Here is a 22,651-nt window from a genome sequence, read left to right as displayed (position 1 = left end):
GTTGAACGCCTTGACGAGATCCAGATAGGCTGTGTGAACCACCTTACTCTCATCTATGGCTTTGGTGACTACTTCAAAGAAGTCTATCAGGTTTAGGAGACATGATCTGCCTTTTACAAACCCAAACTGTGTGGGGTCCAGGGTTTGGAGATCTCCAATGTCTTTGTTTATGAATTCCATGATGATACATTCTATGGCCTTGCAGACCAGGCTCATCAGGCTAATGGGGCGGAAGTTCCCGGGGTCTGTTGTGGCCCCCCCCCCTTTGTGGAGTGGGATAACTATCACAGTGTGACATTCAATGGGCACAAAACCTGAGGTGAGGCTATGATTGAACATGGTACTTAGGTGGGGAGCCAGTTCATTCTGTAGTTCATGTAGAAGGCAGCCTGGGATGTTGTCAGGTCCTATGGATGCTGTGTTCTTGGCTTTGGAGAGTGAGGGTTTTAGCTGTGCAGCCGTGATTACAGGAACATTGCATTCTTCCAGTATAAAGATGGGCCCTTTAGGGGGTGAGAGGGGGGTAAAGTTAGCACTGAACCTATCTGCCAGGATGTTGGCAATATCAGTTGGTTCTGTATATTTAGTGTCATTGTGCTGTAATTCAGAGCAGATCTGAGTGTTGCCATTGAGATTCTTGACATAGCTATAGAATGCTTTGTGGTTGTCTTTAGAATCAGTGGCAATTTTATTTTCATAACTAGCTTTGGAGGGTTTTATGAGGGATCTCAGCTTCTTACTGAGGCTGACCAGGGAGTTCCTCCAATCGTGGGATTTTACTCTTTTTTGCAACAGTTTCCTTCTTCTGTTGTAGAGTTTGTTTATGGCAGAAGACCACCAGATTGGCTTCCTTTTTTTGGAGGATGGCATCTTGGTTCTGTTAGGGATAGCATGATCCATGCACTTGTGTAAGTGCTTATAAAGTGCATTTGTGTAGGATTCAGCAGTCATACCTCTATAGTCCATCTGCATGGATGTCGTGAAGTTTGCCACTTCTGTCTTAAGAAGTGTGAAGTTGGCTTTGGAGACTTTCTTTACGGTTGTTTTCCTAATGGGGGGTGGGAGCGGGATGTGGATGTCTAGCATGATTAGCTTGTGGTCGGATCTGACCAACGAGGAGCTGACCTCTGGTGTGGAACACTGGTCACCCATGTTGGTGATGACCAGGTCTAGGATATTGCTGCCCCTGGTGGGGGTGTGGATAAGTTGATCCAAGGCATTGGAATTGATGATTTCCAGAAAACGTTGAGCAAAAGAGTTGGTACATGAGTTGTTTTCCCAGTTAATGGTAGGGTAGTTGAAATCACACATTATTAGAGTGTTGGGTTGTACCTTAATATTTTCTAGTGTATCAAGAAAAGGGGAGTGGGAATCCTGGGGCATGGTGGGGGGTCTGTAGCAAGCTACAATCTGGATTGCGGTATTGCCCAGTTAGATGAACTTGGATAATCTTGGATGCATTATGCTGAGCAACTAGCTTGGAGGTGTGTATATCCTTAATGAATATGGACATGCCTCCACCTTTAGTGTTTCAGTCCGGGTTTGGTGGCTGAAAGGTGTGGTATGAATTATAGCCTGGTAATGCAGGGGTGCTCTCCGGAGCTTTGAACCAGGTCTCTGTCACTGCACAGATGTCAATGTTCTCCATTTTAGGAGTGCCTCGAGTGAGTGCATTTTGAGGTTTAGACTTCTAGCATTGAGTAGCATTACCCTCAGATTTTGCTTGCTTGTACCTGTTATGGTGGTGAATTTGTCATTTGAACCTTGCCTAAAAAAGGCACTATAGGAGTGGCAAGAGCCTTTTCCAGCATCCGGAATCCCAAGGTCGACAGGTGCAAACAGCGTGATCTGTCAATTATGTCATCCCAGGCAGACAGATACTGGATTCCCTTAGAATGACACCAGAAGCTTAGCCAATTGTTAAAGTCAATCATTTTGTCCTTGTACTGTGGTATCATTCTGTATATGTATTAATATTGAGTTGCCTGAGGTCACCCAACTTTGTGAACAAACCAAACAGTTCGAAGGTCAGCCTAACTATCATAAGTTCCTTCGACAATTGGGCCAAGATTTATTGTCTTTAGAAAGACAGCTTAAAAAGCAAAAATTACACAAATTTAACAGGGACTGAGCTAATTATGAGAGGGGTAGGCTGTTTGGCCAGCTAAAAAATGTTAAATTTGTTAATTCAGGGCCCAAATCTGGTAAAAGGAAATACCCCAGATCAATCCTCAGGAAATCAACCTCCCCTTTTGGGGGTACATCTGGGGATGAATCCTCATCTTGGACAGAATCTGAAGTAGCACAAACGTAGGGCTCACCTTCAGCCAAACGCACAAACACTGATGTCCCTTTAGGGTCAGAACATGCCGGGCAGGGCGTAAGCATAAAAGACATCCCAAATGTGGAGACACTACTTCGTATGATGAGCAACAAGTGATAGAGCAGAAAGTTTTTAATATATCATCACAGGTTTTAACAACTAGCCAAAAGGATGTGCTAAATAAAGGCTTGAATTTGGTACCGGCATTTTTTGTTCATAAGGATGATTTTGTTAATGATGTATACTCCTTTGGTCGCATGTTGAACTTGAAGTTGTTCTTTAAGGATGATGTAAATAATGATGATCTGTTTCAGTTTCAGAAGTCCAACTTTGTGCCACCCATGCATCCCACAGTGCAGCTTTTTATTAACGGTGTTCTCAAAGATCTTCATGATAATTATGGTAAGGGTTCTCCTAAAATGCACAATCTCTCTACTGAAGAACAAGAGGCATTGCAGCAGCTCAAAGATAATACTGATATTGTGGTTCTACCTGCTGACAAAGGTGGTGCAGTTGTGGTCATGGATTGGGATCAATATAACACTGAGGCCCATAGACAGCTAGGGAACTATTTACACTACATGCCCATGCCTATAGACCCTAGTTCCATATTTAAAAAGGAGATTGATGCATTCATTAATCTGGCAGTTGAGGAAGGAATCATTTCTAAGGCCACTTCTAAACATTTAATGGTCTCGGATCCCAGGAGACAATATCTATATCTTTTACCAAAGATCCACAGATCCTTATCCGACCCTCCAGGCAGGCCAGTTGTTTCAGGTAGGGGCTCACTTACTGAGCCTTTGTCAGTTTTCCTTACCAAGTGTTTAAGACCATTATTGAAATATGTTAGGGCTAGAATACAGAACACCACTGAATTCTTACAGATTTTATCAGATGTCCAAACTGAGGAGGATTGGTACTTATGTACATTGGATGTTACAGCTCTTTATACTAATATTCCACACTGGGCTGGGCTCTTGGCTATTAAATATTGGTTGCATACCACAGAGTTATATCCACCTGGCTATAATACTTTTCTTATTGGGCTTACTGAAAAAGTTCTCTCGATGAATGTCTTTTACTATCAGGATGAATGTTTTTTGCAGATGCAGGGTACAGCTATGAGGGCATCCTTTGCTCCTATATATGCCAACCTTTTTATGGCTTATATAGAAGATCAGCTTATTTATGACCCCCTTCATAATATTTACCTACCCGAGAATGACATCTGGCGTCGCTATTTGGATGATTGCTGGTTGGTTTGGAAGGGAGATTTGGAATACCTGTATGAGTTTATCCAATACCTCAATGATAATAAGTGGGGTCTGCAATTTACAGGTCATCAGGACAAAAAACAGATCACCTTCCTGGATGTATTGGTTACTAAGAACCCTGATGGGACCCTAGACACTCAGGTTTTTCACAAATTTCCACAATTTAATTCCATATTACATGCCACTAGCTTTCACGCCCCACATGTCATACGTAACATCCCTAAGTCACAATTCACCAGGATTAAAAGGATTTGTTCTGATGCTAACCAATATGAGCATTCTAGAAGGGACATGATACAAAGATTCAAACGTAGGGGGTACAAGCCTGGGGCCAGCATCATGGCTTGCCATGAAGTATCCGGTAAGGATAGGTCTGATTTGATACAATATTAGGACAAACCAACAGCTGCCTTTCCTCAACTGAAGCTTATTACTACTTTTGGTTGTAATACTGATATGTTTTGTGAGGTTGTCCAGCGGAACTGGAATATTCTTCAGTCAGATGAGAATCTGAGGCATCTTATAAGTGGGAGTTGTCATTTTGGTTTTAGGAGAGGTAAGACTGTGGGTTCTTATCTCAATCATTATAAGCATGGGTCTGGTGGTGTCAGAGGTACTAAACAGGTCACCTTAAAGGGAGAGGATATTATTGGTTGTTACCCATGTGGCCATTGTGTGCACTTTAACAGGATCTACCAAATTAAAAGTTTTAGCAGTCACAATACATCTAGGGTATATGATATTGTGGTTTTTTTTTTTGCCAATTGCTCATCGGATTGGGTGGTACATCTTGCCACTTGCTCCTGCTTTGCCTTTTATGTTTGCCAAACATCTAGACCTCTAAGCACAGGATCAGTCAACACTTGAGTGATCTTAAACATAGAAGGGTTACCAATGCTTTATACAAACATGTTTTGACACATCCATCTGCCACTTTTAAGTTCACTGTTATTGACATGATTCAAGGAAGAAGGAATAATGTAATTGGCTGGCATACAATATTAATAAGGAGAGTAAATGGATAATTAGACTGGGTGGATTATTTCCACCTGGACTTAATGGACAATTATGATTAGCCATTTGGATTCTGTGTTTGTTGGATTTTTGCATATAAAATAATGTCTTTGTGCAAGTCTCTTTTACACTGAGGAAGGCTAAGGTTTTCATGATGAAAATTGTCTGTCTTGCTATTGTTTGAATAAAGTAATTGCTGTTTTACTCACACCACCAAGTGCTGACTTCTTTTTGGATGTTAAAAATGCTTCAGCCTTGCACTGTCATACTTGCAGGTGGGTGCGCATTGTAGAAATGAAATAATGTGAATGTCATGGTACCAATGCATGACCAGTAAACACTATTATCGCATGTAGTCAACGGAGATCTTTGTCTTTGGCTATGGTAACCATCACGGGAACAAAAGTCAAAAGAAGAGGTAGTAAACACTGACAGCTTTAGAAACATTACAATAAACATGCAATGTGATGCTGATGTTTGTGAAGTTGTGGTATCGCAATAACATAAAACATATCAAATTACTTAGATAAAGCAGTGATTATTTTAGTTACTTAAGTATTTTAGTAGATGCAGCGGTGGCAGATAAGACAGTGGCAGACAAGTGTAGAGTGTGTTGAACACACAAATAAGATTATCATCTAAAAATTTTAGATGTCTGAAGGCAAGAATACTCTTATTACATGAGTCACACTTTAAATAGCCTTGTCAACTGGCATATAAGAAATATAAAGGATTGTTACTTGTGAAACTAACAATAATGGATCAGTGACATGGATGCTGGTGACTCCCCTGTCCAGTAACAGAAGTAGTTATACCCTGTCCTTACTAGTACTCTCTCCTGTATGTCAGTGTATGTGTGCATGCATACATGTATTTATATGTCCTCTCCAGCACATACATATGACAGTAAAATCAGTAAAATGTGTATGTTTAAGTGTCTGTATCAGTGCAGATATACAGCAAATATATTTTATACAACCAATGCAATTTATATATCTATATATATATATATATATATATATATATATATATATATATATACACACACACACACACACACACACACATACATACATTTTTTTTTTATTTACATACTAGGTAAGTGGTCTGGTCAATACAACCATCTCTGCCACAACTGTAGTCCCTTTAAGCAAATGAATTGCAATAGTAACTGTGAGGTACACTACTAAAACAATTATGTGTATTTCATACATTCAATAAAATGCATGCATTATCAGATAGTTATAGTCATTCAAGAAAGCTTTGAATTGCAAGTCTGTCGGTAAGACATGCCAAGGCTGTGGTTTTCAAACCACATGAATATTAGCACAGATTATATATTACAAACATACATATGCACATAAATAGAAATAATAACTACTATAATTTCTCAAACTGAGTATCATCAATAGTATGAGATTTTGGTTTCAATACTTAAAGTAATCATCCTTGTAAATACATACAGTCAGCCTTAGCAAAAAACAGTACCACTGCAATTTCTTAATATGTTGTTGTTGTTGTTGTTTGTCTTTCTGGACATCAGCTGGGTATGGCAACACTGCGTTTCCAAAGGTTAGCCAAATAGTCCACTTATGCTGCGCTGATGAAGCCATAAGAAGGCTGAAACATGCATGTCCACAGCTAGTGGGGGTTGGCTTTATTGGCCTGAATTTGTCCATAACAGACTTAAAAAGAAAAAAAATTGTGGGCTTTCAGAACTGCCATACAGCTGAAACACCTTATGTCCTTAAGTGATCATTAGCTATCCCATGTTACCTCTAATACGAGAGGTTTTAAGGAATCACACAATCAAAACTCTAGCTTGGCTAATCTAATAGTCAAGAAACAGCACTGAAAAGTATATGGGGGAAATTATACGACTGCATTCGCCTCAACTTTCAAAAGCTCAATATATGTGTGTGTGTGTGTGTGTGTGTGTGTGTGTGTGTGTGTGTGTGTGTGTGTGTGTGTGTGTGTGTGTGTGTGTGTGTGTGTGTGTGTATCTATCTATCCATCCATCCTTTAATGACTTGGCTAGTCCCACTAGGCTAGTAGCTTCTTTTCAGGGGAGACCAAGTGAAACTTTTCTGCAGTTATAAATTCAGGAAAACAGTGAAAGCTCCAAACATTTTCACACAATGCATGGAAGAAAAAAGTTAGTGACACTGACTGACTTCCTTCCCAACAGCAAAAACTTCTTATGCCGTAATGCTTTACATTATTGCATGCAAGCTAGGAAGTGTTTGCCATGGAATGAAAGTGGGCTATGCAGCCCAGAAAATAAAAATAAAGGTTTTTGATGCCCTAAACATACCGCAGCACAAACTGTAGCCTTAAAAGAAATGTATTTGGATAAGTTGGAACATTCAGGAATATAGGGGCTGTATCTACTTATTAAGGAGTCAGGCAGAGAGGCACAGTGATGTTGGTGGCTAAGTGATCTCTCTTTACATTACAGGACCCTTTGTTAGACACTCAGTGCAAATATGCGGGTATTAAAAATTCTCTAGCTAGAAAAAAAAGTGTACCTTTTCACAGTATATTTTCCCTAGGCTTTGGACAGGTAGAATTTGGCATAATTTTTATCTTTTCAAGATGAATTTCATTTACATGCAGACTCTTAACACAATGACAGAGAAGATGTTCAGGGAGGTTAATGAAGAACAGGATGTCAAGAAAGGGGATGTACATGAAACATTATTTAGCAGCATTAGGGGTAAATGAAACAATAGTGCAAGGAACAGTGAGTTTAGTCACACCTTCTGCACCAAGAAATATAGGATGTGGTCCAGAGAAGAATAGATTCATGTAACATCAAAGTACAAATATTTAACTAGATCATGTCACAGAAACAAAATTGGAACCTGTGTACTGAGAGACAGCTTTACAAGACAATCTGCAAATATATAGAGCTGATTATATTTTTCTGTATTATTCTGTATTATAGAACTAAATTGTTGCTTAGATATCTGTTGTCTTACTGTTCTGCAAATATACAGAGATCAACATATATTTTTTGGTTTTAAAATTTGCACTGTGATTCTTCACATCTCTGTTGAAACTGTCTTCCCCACCCCCTCCTAATTTTCTGCCTTGTCTTCATCTGATATAACTGTTTTTTATAGCTTGTGTGTTGCTTAACTCAAAGTTCCCTTAATTTGACCTGTTAATAACAGCCTGCATTTAAATTGGAACCTGTGTACTGAGAGACAGCCTTACAAGACTATCTGCAAATATATAGAGCTGAGTATATTTTTCTGTATTATTCTATATTATAGAGCTAAATTGTTGCTTAGATATCTGTTGTCTTACTGTTCTGCAAATATACAGAGATCAGTATATATTTTTTGGTTTTAAAATTTGCACTGTGATTCCTCACATCTCTGTTGAAAGTGTCTTCTCTACCCCTCCTCCCTGTTCTTGGTTGTAGTTTAAATTTGGTGGCTTTTGCAGTGCCCGCCCCACTGTAGATTTGATCTAGGACACTCCCCCAGTCCCATCTCTTTACCGCATTCTACCTAATAAACCCTTTCTGCACTTGCTTTTAGTCCTTTTTAATTTAATTACATTTTTTCAAACTGTGTGTGGACTAATATTGCTACATACTCAAGTGTGCCAGCTTGCACTGCATGTGAATTGTTTTTACTACTGTTTTTGCTACTTTTCTGAAAAAAAAAATTGTAAGCCTGTTTCCTACCTTTCCTATAATTAGTGTTCCAGATACAGATTTGGTGTATCCAGGACTGTTTGTAAGCTTCTGAGCCCCCCAAGCCTTTCTGTGTTGGAGGGAAGCCTTCTAGCTTATCAGTGGGAGTGGTAAGCATTAGGTAACCTGTCTACCATATATGGAGTGGTTCTGGCCCAGAATTTGTAGTTATTGGCCATTTGGGTGGTCTTCCATCTCTCTCAACTTTCTAATTTGAAGGCCTGCATTTGCACTTGTTTCTGTCTTGTAACTCCTGGGCCCATCTCATTTGCTCACTCAAAAAAATAAATAAATAAATTGTATCTGCTTTTACTGTAATTGTGTTTCTTCCTACTTTATTTTGCTTTTGCGTCATCTTAAAAGTACTCAATTGTATTTATTACTGCTTGGTGTAACTCATTCTAAGCCTTTTAGTTTAAGCACTTGGGCTTCAGACCAGTTGTTTTACATTAAGAAGGTTTGTGGTCTGCACTGTAGTGGCAGAACAGGTAGCTTACATACTTCTAAGTTGGGAACTGCTGATTGAGGGCTCAGTGTCTGTTATTCTAAAAGTGTATTAGTTCTGGTTTAAGCACTTGGGCTTCAGGCCAGTTATTTTACATTAAGAGAGCTCATGGTCTGCACTCTTGTGGGAGGAGAGGCTGGACTCTGCCCTTCTGAGCTGGGAATTTCTGTTTAAAGGCTTATAGTGCCTGCATATTTGAACTGCTTCTTACTGAAATTGGTACACCTTGCTTGCTGTAGTATAGACTAGATCCAGGCCTGCTGAATCTAGCTTTGTTTGTATAACTTGAGCACTAATCCAGGCATTCTTTAAATTATTGAATTGTATTTATTACTGCTTGGTAATAACTTGATTAAAGTGTAGCTATTGTTCTAAGTCTTTTGGATTAAGCACTTGGGCTTCAGAACAGTTGTTTTACATTAGGAAGGTTTGTGGCCTGCACTGTGGTGGCAGGACAGGTAGCTTACATCCTTCTAAGTTGAAAACAGCTGATTGAGGGCTCAGTGTCTGTTATTCTAAAAGTGTATTAGTTCTGGTTTAAGCACTTGGGCTTCAGGCCAGTTATTTTACATTAAGAAGGTTCGTGGTCTGCACTCTTGTGGGAGGAGAGGCTGGACTCTGCCCTTCTGAGCTGGGAATTTCTGGTTAAAGGCTTATAGTGCCTGCATATTTGAACTGTTTCTTACTGAAATTGGTACACCTTGTTTGCTGTAGCATAGACTAGATCCAGGCCTGCTGAATCTAGCTTTGTTTGTATGCTTGTTGTTTGTTTGCTTGTTATTTCCCTGAAATGCTAATTCCACCTAAAACACGGCTTTACAGCACTTCTGTGGATCCCTAGTGATATCTGCATTGCTTACTGTACTTATTTCCCTGTTTCACATGAAAGAAAGTTACTGTTTGTCATTTTTGCATTTAAGTTACCTGTAACACATTGCATTTAAGTTACCTGGCACTTGCTCACTAAAGCAATTATATAAGTCAGCACTAAAAAATTAAAAGCACTACACCCTCACAAGCTCCCCTTGAGTACCTTGTTCCCCATTGGCCCTTTTTTTCAATTATAAAGGAATTCCCAATACTATTCTAGCATGTCCAAAGGTCAGTTGTCAATCTCCTCTCCAGTCCACCTGCCGAATCTGGGAATCTTGAGGCAATGTTACAACTGCTGCATGTACACAGACAACCCTCTCCTCCTCCCAACAAATTCCAACACATGTGAGAGATGCAACCATATAGCCAAACTGGAGGCTAAGCTCTCTCAACTCTGTACTGGTGTAACCAGTCAGGAGGAGAAGGAAACCACACTCACTGCAATTCCAGTCTCACATAGACCTACCATGACAGCAAACCAAACACATAAACACACAAAAACATACTCAGAGGCTCTAAATAAAAATCTGCCTAAGCAGCAGAGACCTCCAAAGCAGACACCCAAGCAACCGCTACCCCAAAACAAAACAAGTGCAACACATAGCTCACAAAGCCAGTGTGCCGAACAGTCACAGCCCTTAAGGCTAAACAACACACCTGATATACTTGTAATAGGTGACTCTATCGTCAGGCACACTGACGTCCCGCTCACCAGGCTGAACAAGGAGAAGGTCACGGTGAGCTGCCTGTCGGGTGCTAGGATCCGCCACATAACACAAGCACTCAGGTAACGCCAAGGCAAGTACAAATATGACTCAGTCATTGTCCATGCTAGTGTGAATGACCTGAGACATACCTCCCTGGACTACATGAAAAGAAACATAGAGGAGCTCTCTGAGCATGTAGCCCAGGCCGGTATGACCCTGACTTTGAGTAGCATCTTACCCTCACCAAGAATAATGCCACAATATGAAGACAAGATGATCAATTTCAACAATTGGCTTAAGTATTGGTGTCATTCAAAGGGGATCTAATGCCTGTCAGCCTGGGATGACATGCTCGACAAGCCACGATGCTTCGCTAGAGACGGCTTGCACCTGTCACCCCTGGGCTTTCGGATATTGGCAAAGGCTCTTGCTACCCCCATAGTGCCTTTTTTAGGCAAGGCTCAAAAGACAAACCCACCTCCATAGGTATCACAAGGGATAAGAAACTAAGAGTAATGCCACTCAACGCCAGAAGTCTAAACCTCAAGATGCATGCACTCGAAACTCTCCTTAGCATGGAAAACATTGATATCTGTGCAGTAACAGAAACCTGGTTCAAGGCTCCCGACAGCACCCCAGCACTACCAGGTTATAACTCATAACCATGCTTTTCGGCCCCAAAACTTGGACCGAACCACAAAAGGAGGGGGAGTATCAATATTCGTCAAAGATACCCACACCTCCAGGTTGGTGGCACAGCACGAAGCATCAGAGACTATCCATGTGCAACTAACAGTGGGTAAAACTGCCTTCCAGTTTATAGCCTGCTACAGACCACCCTCCCAAACGCAGGAACCCCATTCATCCATCCTGAGAACACTGGAAAATATGAAGGTCTCTCCAAACACCATTATATTGGGCGACTTCAACTACCCAAACATAGACTGGGAGCATTACTCTAGCTCCAACACCCTAGCCCAAAGGTTCCTAGAATTTATAAACTCAAATGCTATGGAACAACTTGGTACCACTCCCACAAGAGGGGAAAACATACTGGACCTGATCATCACCAACATGGGGACTCTATGCTCCAGACCAGAAGTGTATCCCTCACTGGTAAGATCAGACCATAAACTAATCTCACTGGATATTCACATCCCAACCCCACCCCCTGCCCAGAAAACCACAGTGAAAAACTTCTCTAAAGCAAATTTCACACTCCTCAAAACCGAGGTGGAATCCTTCAAAGCCCCCGGGCCTGTGGAAAATAGGGCCCAGGCCGCAGAATCCTTTATAAACGCATTCTATGAACACCTTCAGGAATGCATGGATCATGCAATCCCAAATAAAACCAAGACCCAATCCTCCAAAGGCAAACGTCCTGTCTGGTGGACCCCAGCCATAAACAAACTATACAATAGAAGGAGGAAGCTACTACATGATAGAGCAAAATCCCTAAAAGGGAAGGCATCTCTGATCAGTATTAGCAAAAAACTACGGGCACTCATAAAATCGTCTAAGGCCAGCTTCGAGCGAAGAATTGCACAGGGCACTAAGGATAATCACAAGGCTTTCTTTAGTTATGTTAGGAACCTGGGTGGGAATTCCCAGATATGCTCAGAATTAGTCCAAAATGACAAAAAATACACCGAACCCACAGACATTGCCAACATCCTAGCTGACAGGTTCAGTGCAAACCCCCCACCAAAAGGGCAAATATCTATCCCAGCAGAGTGCTGCCCCCCTGACATCTCAGATGCTCAGGTAAGAGCCGCCCTCTCCAAAGCAAAAAACACAGCATAAATGGGAGCAGACGGTGTCCCGGGCTGCGTCCTACATGAACTCCAAGAAGAGCTAAACCCAAACATAAAACTACTGTTCAATCTCAGCCTTACTACAGGATATGTACCCAAAGAGTGGCGTACAGCAACAGTGGTCCCTCTCCACAAAGGTGGTGCCTCAATGGATCCTGGAAACTATCGCCCCATAAGCCTGACTAGCTTGGTCTGCAAAGCTATGGAAAGGATCATCATGGACCTCATAAATAAAGATATTGGGGACCTACAGACACTGGATCCTACCCAGTTTGGCTTTGTTAAGGGCAGATCCTGCCTCTTAAACCTGGTTGATTTCTTTGAAACAGTCACCAAGGCCATTGACGAGGGGAAGGTGGTCCACACAGCCTACCTTGACCTCACAAAAGCCATCGATACATTACCCCACTCAGGCATTATAGATAAGCTCACCAGCTTAAATATAAACCCCTATGTCACTAGATGGGTTGCAAATTGGCTCAAGGATAGAACTCACATGGTTAGAATTGCTGGAGTCATGTCAGACTCCAAACCAGTTACAAGTGGCATCCCACAAGGCTCAGTCCTGGGACCTCTCTTGTTTGGTATATATATTTCTCGGAGGTACAGGCCAACACGGAAGGACTGTGGCTGACCAAGTTCGCAGATGGCTGCGAACTGGGCACCATAATTGACTCTCCAGCTGACACAAGCATCCTCCAAAAGGGCCTCATAGAAGCAGACAACTGGTGCCAGAGCCATGGCCTCAAGCTAAACGCCAAAAAGTGTATAGTCATCCCCTTTGGCAAAAACAAAGTGCCCACAAATTACCACATAGGTGGTAATCCATTAAGTACAGAAGAAGTAATTAGGGACCTGGGGACCCAAGTTGATAGCAATCTCTCATTTGACAACCACGTGGTCAAAGTGGTTAGAAAAACATTTTATATAGCCCACCTAATCATGAAGGGATTCACATCTAGATCAGGGGAGGTCATTGTGCCTCTTTACTCATCCCTCATCAGGCCCATAATTGAGTACAATGCCCCTTTTGGGATGTACCTTACCAGACACTTGCAGCAACTGGAAAGACCCCAAAAGTACCTCACCAAGAGGATCAAAGGGCTCAAACAGATGCCATATGCTGCCCGATTAAAGAAACTCCAGCTCTACTCAGTGGCATACCTCCTGCTCAGAGGCGATCTGTGCCTGACATATAAAGCCATGTCCAACCCAAAATTAATGGACATGCTGCACCTCAGAAAATCCAAATCCCATCGAGTTACGCGCTCGAGAGACTTGAACCTCAGCTGTGAAATAAATAGGACATGCTGGAGGGACAGATTCATAACCCAGAGGCTCCCTTCACTCTGGAATAAAATCCCAGTCCAGGTTAGGCAGAATCCCTCATTGACTCTCTTCAAGAGGAATCTTGATGAGTGGATGGGAGATCGTAGGTTTACCCCGGGTATCACTTCTGTGTCACTGTTAGACAGAGGCACAGTATACTAACCTCAAAAAAGGGCATAGCAAAATTCATTTAAAATGGGTGGCGAAAGCCAAACACACTCTGGCTAGGCTTATAAATGCCCTAGGGCAGATAGCCTAGTATGAACCTATGAACCTATGAATCTATGAAACCATGCCTTGGTGCCTGTGGGATTGGCTTCCTTTAAATCATATGAGCTACAGAATAACTGGAGGTTTCCAACATATTACTTAGGGCAAGAGTCTTACAGAGTATAGTGTAAGAATATGATAATGTGGGAAACAGGGGGGATTTCAGGCTCCAGGTGGAAGTCATACCTTTGTTGGATGATTATAACACTAGGGTAGTCTAACCGGTTAGGACCCAAACCAAGGTGCTATAAGAGAGAGGTAGTCATGAAATGAAGCAGGAAGGCAAGAATTAAAGTGCTTAAAGATAAGTAGCATGCAAGATAACCAGGGAGGTAAGTGCTTAAAGATAAGTAACATGCAAGATAACCAGGGAGGTAAGTGCTTAAAGATAAGTAGCATGCAAGATAACCAGTGAGGTAAGTGCTTAAAGATAAGTAGCATGCAAAATAACCAGGGAGGTAAGTGCTTAAAGATAAGTAGCATGCAAGATAACCAGGGAGGTAAGTGCTTAAAGATAAGTAGCAAGCAAGATAACCAGGGAGGTAAGTGCTTAAAGATAAGTAGCATGCAAAATAACCAGGGAGGTAAGTGCTTAAAGATAAGTAGCAAGTAAAATAACCAGGGAGGTAAGTGCTTAAAGATAAGTGGCATGCAAGATAACCAGGGAGGTAAGTGCTTAAAGATAAGTAGGATGCAAGATAACCAGGGAGGTAAGTGCTTAAAGATAAGTAACAAGCAAGATAACCAGGGAGGTAAGTGCTTAAAGATAAGTAGCATGCAAGATAACCAGCGAGGTAAGTGCTTAAAGATAAGTAGCAAGCAAGATAACCAGGGAAGTAAGTGCTTAAAGATAAGTAGCAAGCAAGATAACCAAGGAGGTAATCAGAAGCTTAGAAGAGAGACAGAGAGGGGATTGGGTAACAGATATCAAATTTTCATGGAATTCATCATGATATCCAAAAGACTGGCTGTACACCTGCCTCCTCAAAGATTCCCATAAATTATTCAGTTATTTTGAGCTCAAGGGCAGGGAACAAGACTAAACATGCCCACGAGAAATCACCCAACATCTAACAAGGTATTATTTAGGTATACAAAACAGAACTGAGGTGGGAAAGGAAGACAAAATGAGACATTTTGTTAGTCAACTGGAACTACCTAGTTTAGCTCAATTATAAGCTGAAGTAATTATACTAGGAGAAGTACTGGACATTATTAAAAATTAGAGTCATGGAAGACACGTGGTTAACAGGTTGTTACTTGAGTTTTGGTGGTAAAGGGGAGGACAGAACTTTATCATCCTACTGGCCAAGATATTTAATGACATTATTACAGACAAACAGGTCCTGGGCTTCTTGGTTCTTAATCATGACTAGAAAGTTTTCACGTTATTGTTTACTGCACTCTTGGTGAGACATATTCAGAGACTGGTTGTCATGGATCAATGTGGTTTCTTGTGAGGATAGCACAAAGGTGCTGATTGTATGTCCTGCTTAGGTAACTGCACTGCAATTAACTGTAATCAATTTAAGCACAGAAAAGGCATTTAATAGCGTGCAATGGCCCTGTTTAAAATGGGACTTTTTAAAGTTTAGCTTTGCTAAAGAATTTGTGGAATTGTTCTTCTCAATTTGTGTAGACTCAAAAGTCTGTATAAAGTCTCATTTTGGTTTTGATGAGCCTTTTTTACCAGAGGTTCCAGCTAGGGATGCCCCTCTTACTGAATTTTATTTGCACTGTATTTGGAACCTTTTTGTGGTTTATATGATAAATGCAGACTTGCAAGATCATAGGCTGAATGATGTAGAGATTAAGATATATTTATAAGCAAATGATATCTTGCTTTACTTAACACATCCTGAAGTGGACAGAGACAGGCTTATCACATTCATACACGACTTAAGGAGGAAAGTGGAATATGAAATAAATTGTGAAAAAAAAAGAAAGCTTTATCAACTAAATTTATCTCCAAGGCTGGCTCAAAAGGCAGTCACTGTATTTATAGGAGGAACTTTTTTTTGTATATCCATGTGTTTGTCATTTATTGAAGTGACACCCCAACCCCATGTGCAAAAAATGTGAAAAACAGTTGTGGATGGATGGATTTGGGAGTTTGGTTTGGGGGATCCTTAACGGACTCAGATGATAAAACATGAAGAGTTGTTCACAAGGTAATGCATCAGATATGAAGGAATGGAAAACAATTCCGTTGAAGTTGAACCAATGAGTCCAGGCTTTGAATTCATTGTTGATTCTGCTTGTTCTGTTCACCTTTCAGTCCTTCAAGGTAATCACTTAGCACTTGTTTATGAAAACAGACACGGGAATGACATTAGATTTCATTTGGCAGGGTAATCATTTGGGATGGGTTATGGGTGGTACAGTGGGTAGTGCTGTCACTCCACAGCAAGAGTTCTCCAGTTTGATTCTTGTCTGAGGTACCTTCTGTGGAGAATCTGCATGTCCTTCCTGTTTTTGTGTGGGTTTTCTCTGGGTGTTCCTGTTTCCTGCCATATTCCAAAGACACGCAGTAGGTGGATTGGGCACACTAAATTGGCCGTAGGTGTGACTGTGAGTGTGCAGAACAACTGCGGCAGTATTTCCACCTGGTGGAGTGAACACTGGGTCTAGATGATTGCCACTGTTGAAGTGACACTCCAACTCCTTAAGCAAAAATGGGGAAAAAGGCATTGTGGATGGATGTTGAATAGGATGGCTATGGCTACAGAAGCAGGAGGAACTAGAAATTCCAACTCTGAGTAGTTATTATAAAGTTATGCTAGAAAAGATCCTATATTTGCTGCAGTCTCAAGCGCATAAGGCTAGATGAAAGTTAGTGATTTTTTTCCCAAGTGATGTTGATCAGCAGTGTCTTAAAAGGATCTCCTTGTGCCAGTATGTTCAAGACAAAAATAGAAAGAAGTTACCAGTGAAGTAATTGCTGAGCTTATTGGACCACAAAATGCAGCAGGGGAAGAATAAAGACTGGAAGTACTCTAGTCCTTAGTGGGCATGGCAACATTAATAGTGGAGAGAAGGGAGGCCTTAGATCTTAAAGATAGATGGCAAGTAGAAAGTCAAAAAATGTAAGTGCCTCAAACTTACTATTAGGAAATGCAAGGCCAGCTATGAATGGAGGCTTGCAACTAATTTAAAATACAACCATAAGGCTACCTTCAGCTATAATAGGAAGCTTAGAAGAACTCAACAATTCTTTACTGAAGAAGGCACCTTCTTCTTTCACCCCCAAGGGACATTGCTAATATTACAATGGGCAAATATTCTTCCAAATTCAGCTCATTTATACTTCCAAATCCACCCCACCCACACCCTGTACATCCCACCATTGTCTCCTACACCTACCCTCCAAAATATTTTTGACCAGGTCCTTTTTGCACTTTCCAAAATTAACACTCCCAGTCACACAGGTTGTGACAATATCCCTGAATGTCTGCTGAGAAGTTCTATCACACCTAGCAACCCCCCTAACTCCCCTCCTTTGGCTATTCAGACCGAGTCTCTCCACTGTGGTGCTTTTGCACAAAGGTGACCCCTCTACTGATAATAGAAATTACAGGCCTATTAGTCTCACTATTAGTAATTGCAAGGCTATGGAATAGATTATAGCTGAACTAAAAAACAATGATATAGGTGTCCTTATACCCCTGCTTACACAACAGTTCAGTTCAGCTGTGAAAAAGGCAGGTCAGATCCACTCAATGTGATTTGATTCCTTCAAAAGAGCTATTGAGGCCATAGAAAAGGGGCATATAGTCCACACTGCCTACTCAAACCTTGAAAAGGTCTCTGGCACTATCTCCCATATGAAGATTATTGACAAACTTTCCCAACTCAACATTAACCCAGTCATAGTTCACTGAATCAGTAATTGGCTACCTGGCAGGACCCGCACTATTAAGGTTAGGGGTGTGTGCCCTAAAATATCATGAGCAGTATCCCATTTATGTCTGTTTTAGGCCTCCATCTCTCTGATATATACTAATGTGGCAAGAAAGCTGATATCAAGAGATTATGGCTAACCAAGTCAGAAGCATAACTGGCTCAGCCAACACCCTGTGCCGGTACCAGCACCTTTCCCCTTACCTCCTCAGGTGAACAGCAAAAAAAAAAGAAAAAAAAACACTAGTGATTAACCTATTAGAGATCCACACCTCCTCTCCCAAGCAAAAAAAAGGCATTCCTTCTATTACCACCAACCAGGTGGCCAGATGCACAACATGACCCCCCTCCCCAACCTGCAATGGTCCTGTTTCTGTGCCCTATCCCCAACCCTCCCCCTTTTATTAAAATAAATAAATAAGAATTTATTGTTATAAATGGCACCAAAATGCTTGCTACAAATGTGGCAAACAATTTCTACAGTTTATACTCTGCTGCACAGAGTGCTAAGGAACTCATGCTTCAGTTAAAAAAAATCTTCTTATAACTGCTTGCTAGAGATGTAACAAACAGTTGCTACAGTTTATACCCTGCCTTTTTTTTCTAACTTTTCAACTGTAGCAAACTGTTTGCCACAATGTAACAAGCAGGTGCTACAGTTTTGACCACATACGGAGTACTACAGAGTTTGGGTTTGACTACAAATGCAATACTGACTTTTAAAAGCCGGTATTTGCATTAAAGAAAGAGAGAGAGCTTGGAATCGACTGATTGCACCCCCAACACTTTGCACCTGGGGCAGTTCCCCCTCTTGCCCTGCCCTAGCTAAGGTACCGAATCAAGTTTATTGATGATTGCAGTTATCAAATCATATGAAATCCCTTCATAAAGGTAACTTTTTTAGCCCTATGAAAATAATCTAATCCTCTACTTATCCTATTATATCTCCGATACCGTTCCTATCTTTACCCCACCTCTTTCTCACTTTATCCTTCCTTTTATTCTAAGCTACTTTGAAAATATTGTTCTTCTACTCATCTCAAAAAAAAAAAAAATGTACATATTTTATCTTTTTTTAGTTTTTTAGTTTTTTCTGTTTTACTGATTTGACTGTCTTAACTTTTATGTAGACTGATTTTTTACTATGTATTAAAACTTGGAGCTTTGGCCTCTACTGAAAATGGACATATATCTAGTTAGACTAGCCCGGTCAACAAATGTAAAATAAATAATAAATAAATATGCTGATACTCAGGACAGGTATATAGAGGATGAAGAACAGAAAGGCTGTTGGTCCAGTTGACGTACCTGTGGAAGCATGGAGGTGTTTAGGAGAGATGGCAGTGGGGTTTTTAACCAGATTGTTTAACGAAATCTTGGGCTTACCCTCAATGCCAAGAAATTCAGCACCATTTCCTTTAGTAAATCCATTGTCACTACTGCTTGCTGCATTGATAACATTCTATCTGAATCTGATAAAATCCTCTGGGACTTGAGTAAATATGGTGATAACAGACTTTGCTTTAACCACCATGTCTCTAGGCTGGTTAGAAAATCATTTTACCTTCCATAACTTTTTCTGCATGTGTCCCCTGAACGTCTAGGTCACCATTTGATGTTTTGTCACGGTTTCCTGGTAAGTAGACATTGGAGGATGTAGGGCTGGGTGTGAATGGAAATTAGGAGACTACAACTGGAAGGTATAAGCGATGTGGTGTGGCGGGGTTAAAGTGAAGCATCAAAGTTAACATATAATGCTGGCTGATAAGTCTGTCACATCTGCCACCCTGTCATGACATTTTCTTGACATGATTCACAAATGTGTATTTAGAGTTTCTATCAGGGTGGTAGGAAAGAAAATCAGATTCTGTTGGTTATGTTACAATAAACATCAGACTTGTTTGCTTCTAACATTCCTCAAATACCAAATAATGTTGTAAAAAACAGTTATCTCTACATAGATGTGGATAGGTACAGATTAGGCCAGGATACCATTGTAATACATAAACATCACAGTCTAGTCCTGACAGAGAGTCTGTAAGCATATTTTAACACTTTTTTCAATAAATAGCTCTGGTTAACTGCTGCAAATGTCGCACAGAGGCACAAATACACTTTATGTGTTTTGGATGGTTTGCATCCTTTTGTCTTTTGCCTTGGTAAGAAGAAGACCTGCCAGCCATGAACTGCTGTGCAGAGATAAGGTCCCAATGCTGACAATAAGATGGTTTCTATAGACAATCTGTAGCCCCTAGCCTTTCCAGCATTGGAATAATTTTTTGTCAGTCGGTTGCACATCATTGTCTGTTATTCTTACATGATAACCTGTCTGAATATTCCCTCGGACTCTTATTTTTTGTCCATATTGTGGATTTAGTGACAAAGCTGAACTTCTTTTTAAAAAAAGAGCTGTCAGTGCCACTTTAAAAGCAGCTAGTATGCTTTTTAATCACCAGATGGCAGTGTTGCAGTAAAAAAAACATGGATACCTGTTCAGTTTCTTCATTCGTTGTCATTGCAACAGCAAATCATAAGTAATTCATTCATTTATTTAGCTTTTAGTTTGATAATTGTGGTCCTACAGATACTTTTCATTCGCAGCACAAGCAATAGTTTCACAGAGGATGCAATCAAGAATTGTTACTATTACAGTCATGAGCTTAAACAGCATAGTATTCATATAAAATGGAACTAAAATATATACAGCATTACAGCATTTTGTTAAACATACTGTCTTCAAATATTATGAATAGGAAATGTATAACAATACAATACTTGTGGCCTGCTAAGACATCAGGTTATGTGAAGTGTAAAGGCATATGACATATATACAATAATATAATAAATATATTTATTTATTATTTATTTGTTTCCAGTTTGATGACTGAGGAAGTCCACTGGGCCCAAAGAGCCCATTTTCAGTGGAGGCCTGGAGAGAAAAGCTCCACAGTACAAAGAATACAAGTAAAAATACAAAATATAAGTAAGCAACAAATACAAATATATATACAAAGCAAAGAAGAGTATTTACAATACCAACATAAGAGAAACAATCATATTTTTCAAGTCGTGAACATTAATAAGTTTGAAGCCATGTTTGTAATAACCTAGTGGAACAAGCAAGATTTCAGGATTAAAAAAGTTGCAATTTAGATAGGTAGATTGTCGGTGGCAGCATTTGTTCCTACATGTTAAGAAGGTTAGTGTAAGGTAGATGGAATAAAGCTTGGAGATAGTAGGGTTAGACAGGAGGGATGAGCTAGGTTGGAAGAATGCAGGTACATCTGTTATACACTGCAGGAGAAATGAAATTTCCAAACTAAGGTCAGAGTACTACTCAAAAATATCTGAATAAAAATTCTAAACCAGCGTAATATGCTTGCATGTAGCCCATAATTATTCAGTACATTTTTGTGTGGCTGTGCATTGATCTTTTAGTGGTTTTGTCTCTATCCAATAGCAGTAGCATTTAGCTTGTTGCCCTGCAACATATCTCTCAACCTCTTAGTGCAAGAAATCTGGAGAAAGCCTAAAATAACAGGAGGACAAAGGTCCAAAATATGAAAAGATTTCAAATTTTGCTCTTATAAATTCAGAAAAAAATGCTAGAGTGACAGGATTTGGGCTAGCATGCATTTTCTGAAGGAAATGAAGTCTGAAACAAATATGTGCCATAATTTAGTCACTTTGATCCTCAGTGATTTGCTAGAAAAATCACTAATTTTATGAGGAATGTACCAAAAATATGAGGCAAAAATCTGGACAGCTGAGAGGTATGCTCTGTAAGAAAAGTATGTATTTTGTCTCTGAAGGTTAGGTAGCACACAAATAATTTAGGAGTCAGTCCTATTTGGCTTAATACGGCCCCACACTGAACTGTGACTGTGTCTTATGTGGCCCACGAGACTTGCCAAAGAGACATTATAGCAAAGTGCAAGGCATTTTCTCTTTCGTGCAGTCTTGCTTTTGCAGTAGCTAAGAACCTCGTCTGTGGCATGGTGCACATTTCCTTGCATTCTTTGACCTAGTGGCTAGTACAGTATTAGTAACAGTGCAGTTTTTGTGACACTTGTAGAACTCAGTGTTAGCTGCTCATCCTCTCTTAGTTGTTAGATACCATTGCTGAATGCTCATCAGAGGTTTTCATCCCAAAACTGAGGCTGCATTAACCATCTGCTTTTCTGTATTACTCCAGTTACTGTGCAGAAAATAATAAGACCACATTTTATATGAAGACTGAAAGTGGTTCTACGTTTTCTTTTGTTTCTCTTGCTGACTTGGTGTACATGACTGGTTCTTAATGAACATAATTATAAAACAATATAACTGAGGAATAGTCAGCCTCAGGCAGTATATAACCCAAACAGAAGTAAGCACAAACAAAACACACCAAAGGCTGAGAAACACTTGATGCAAATGCAGATATGAGCAAAATAATCCAAGAGAAGTGAAACACAATGTGCGCATGTCATTTGGAAGGAGGCAGAGAGGGATAGAACAGTATGACTCATAAAGGTGCTTCAAGGATACCACAGTTTCAGAGTAACATACAAAATGGGGGGGTAGAAAATGGTTTGGCTGAATTAGGGAGAAATGTTTTTATTGGGGGGGGTTGCAGAAAGCCGAACAAATTGTGTGAGTTTTGTGTGTTCTCCTTACATCAATGTGGGTGTTCTTAAGGCATTCTGATTTTTTTCCCACGTGCCTAAACATGTGTTTAATGACTGCTATAAAGTTCCTCTCTGTGTAAGCTTTATAGTTGCCCTTGTGGCCTGAACTATGATTGGAAATGATCTGCAAGCATTTAATCTATTTACCCAATGTAACATTAATCAAATAAATGAAAATAAACTTTCAGAAATAGTTATAACTCTGTTACAAGTGTGGAGGTGTGTGAGCAATGCCATTTATAAACAAAGACCTCAGACAATGA

Source organism: Protopterus annectens, chromosome 9.part0 (assembly GCF_019279795.1).
Source record: "Protopterus annectens isolate FY-2018-M chromosome 9.part0, PAN1.0, whole genome shotgun sequence".
Taxonomy (NCBI): domain Eukaryota; kingdom Metazoa; phylum Chordata; order Ceratodontiformes; family Protopteridae; genus Protopterus; species Protopterus annectens.
This window is presented reverse-complemented; position numbering follows the sequence as displayed.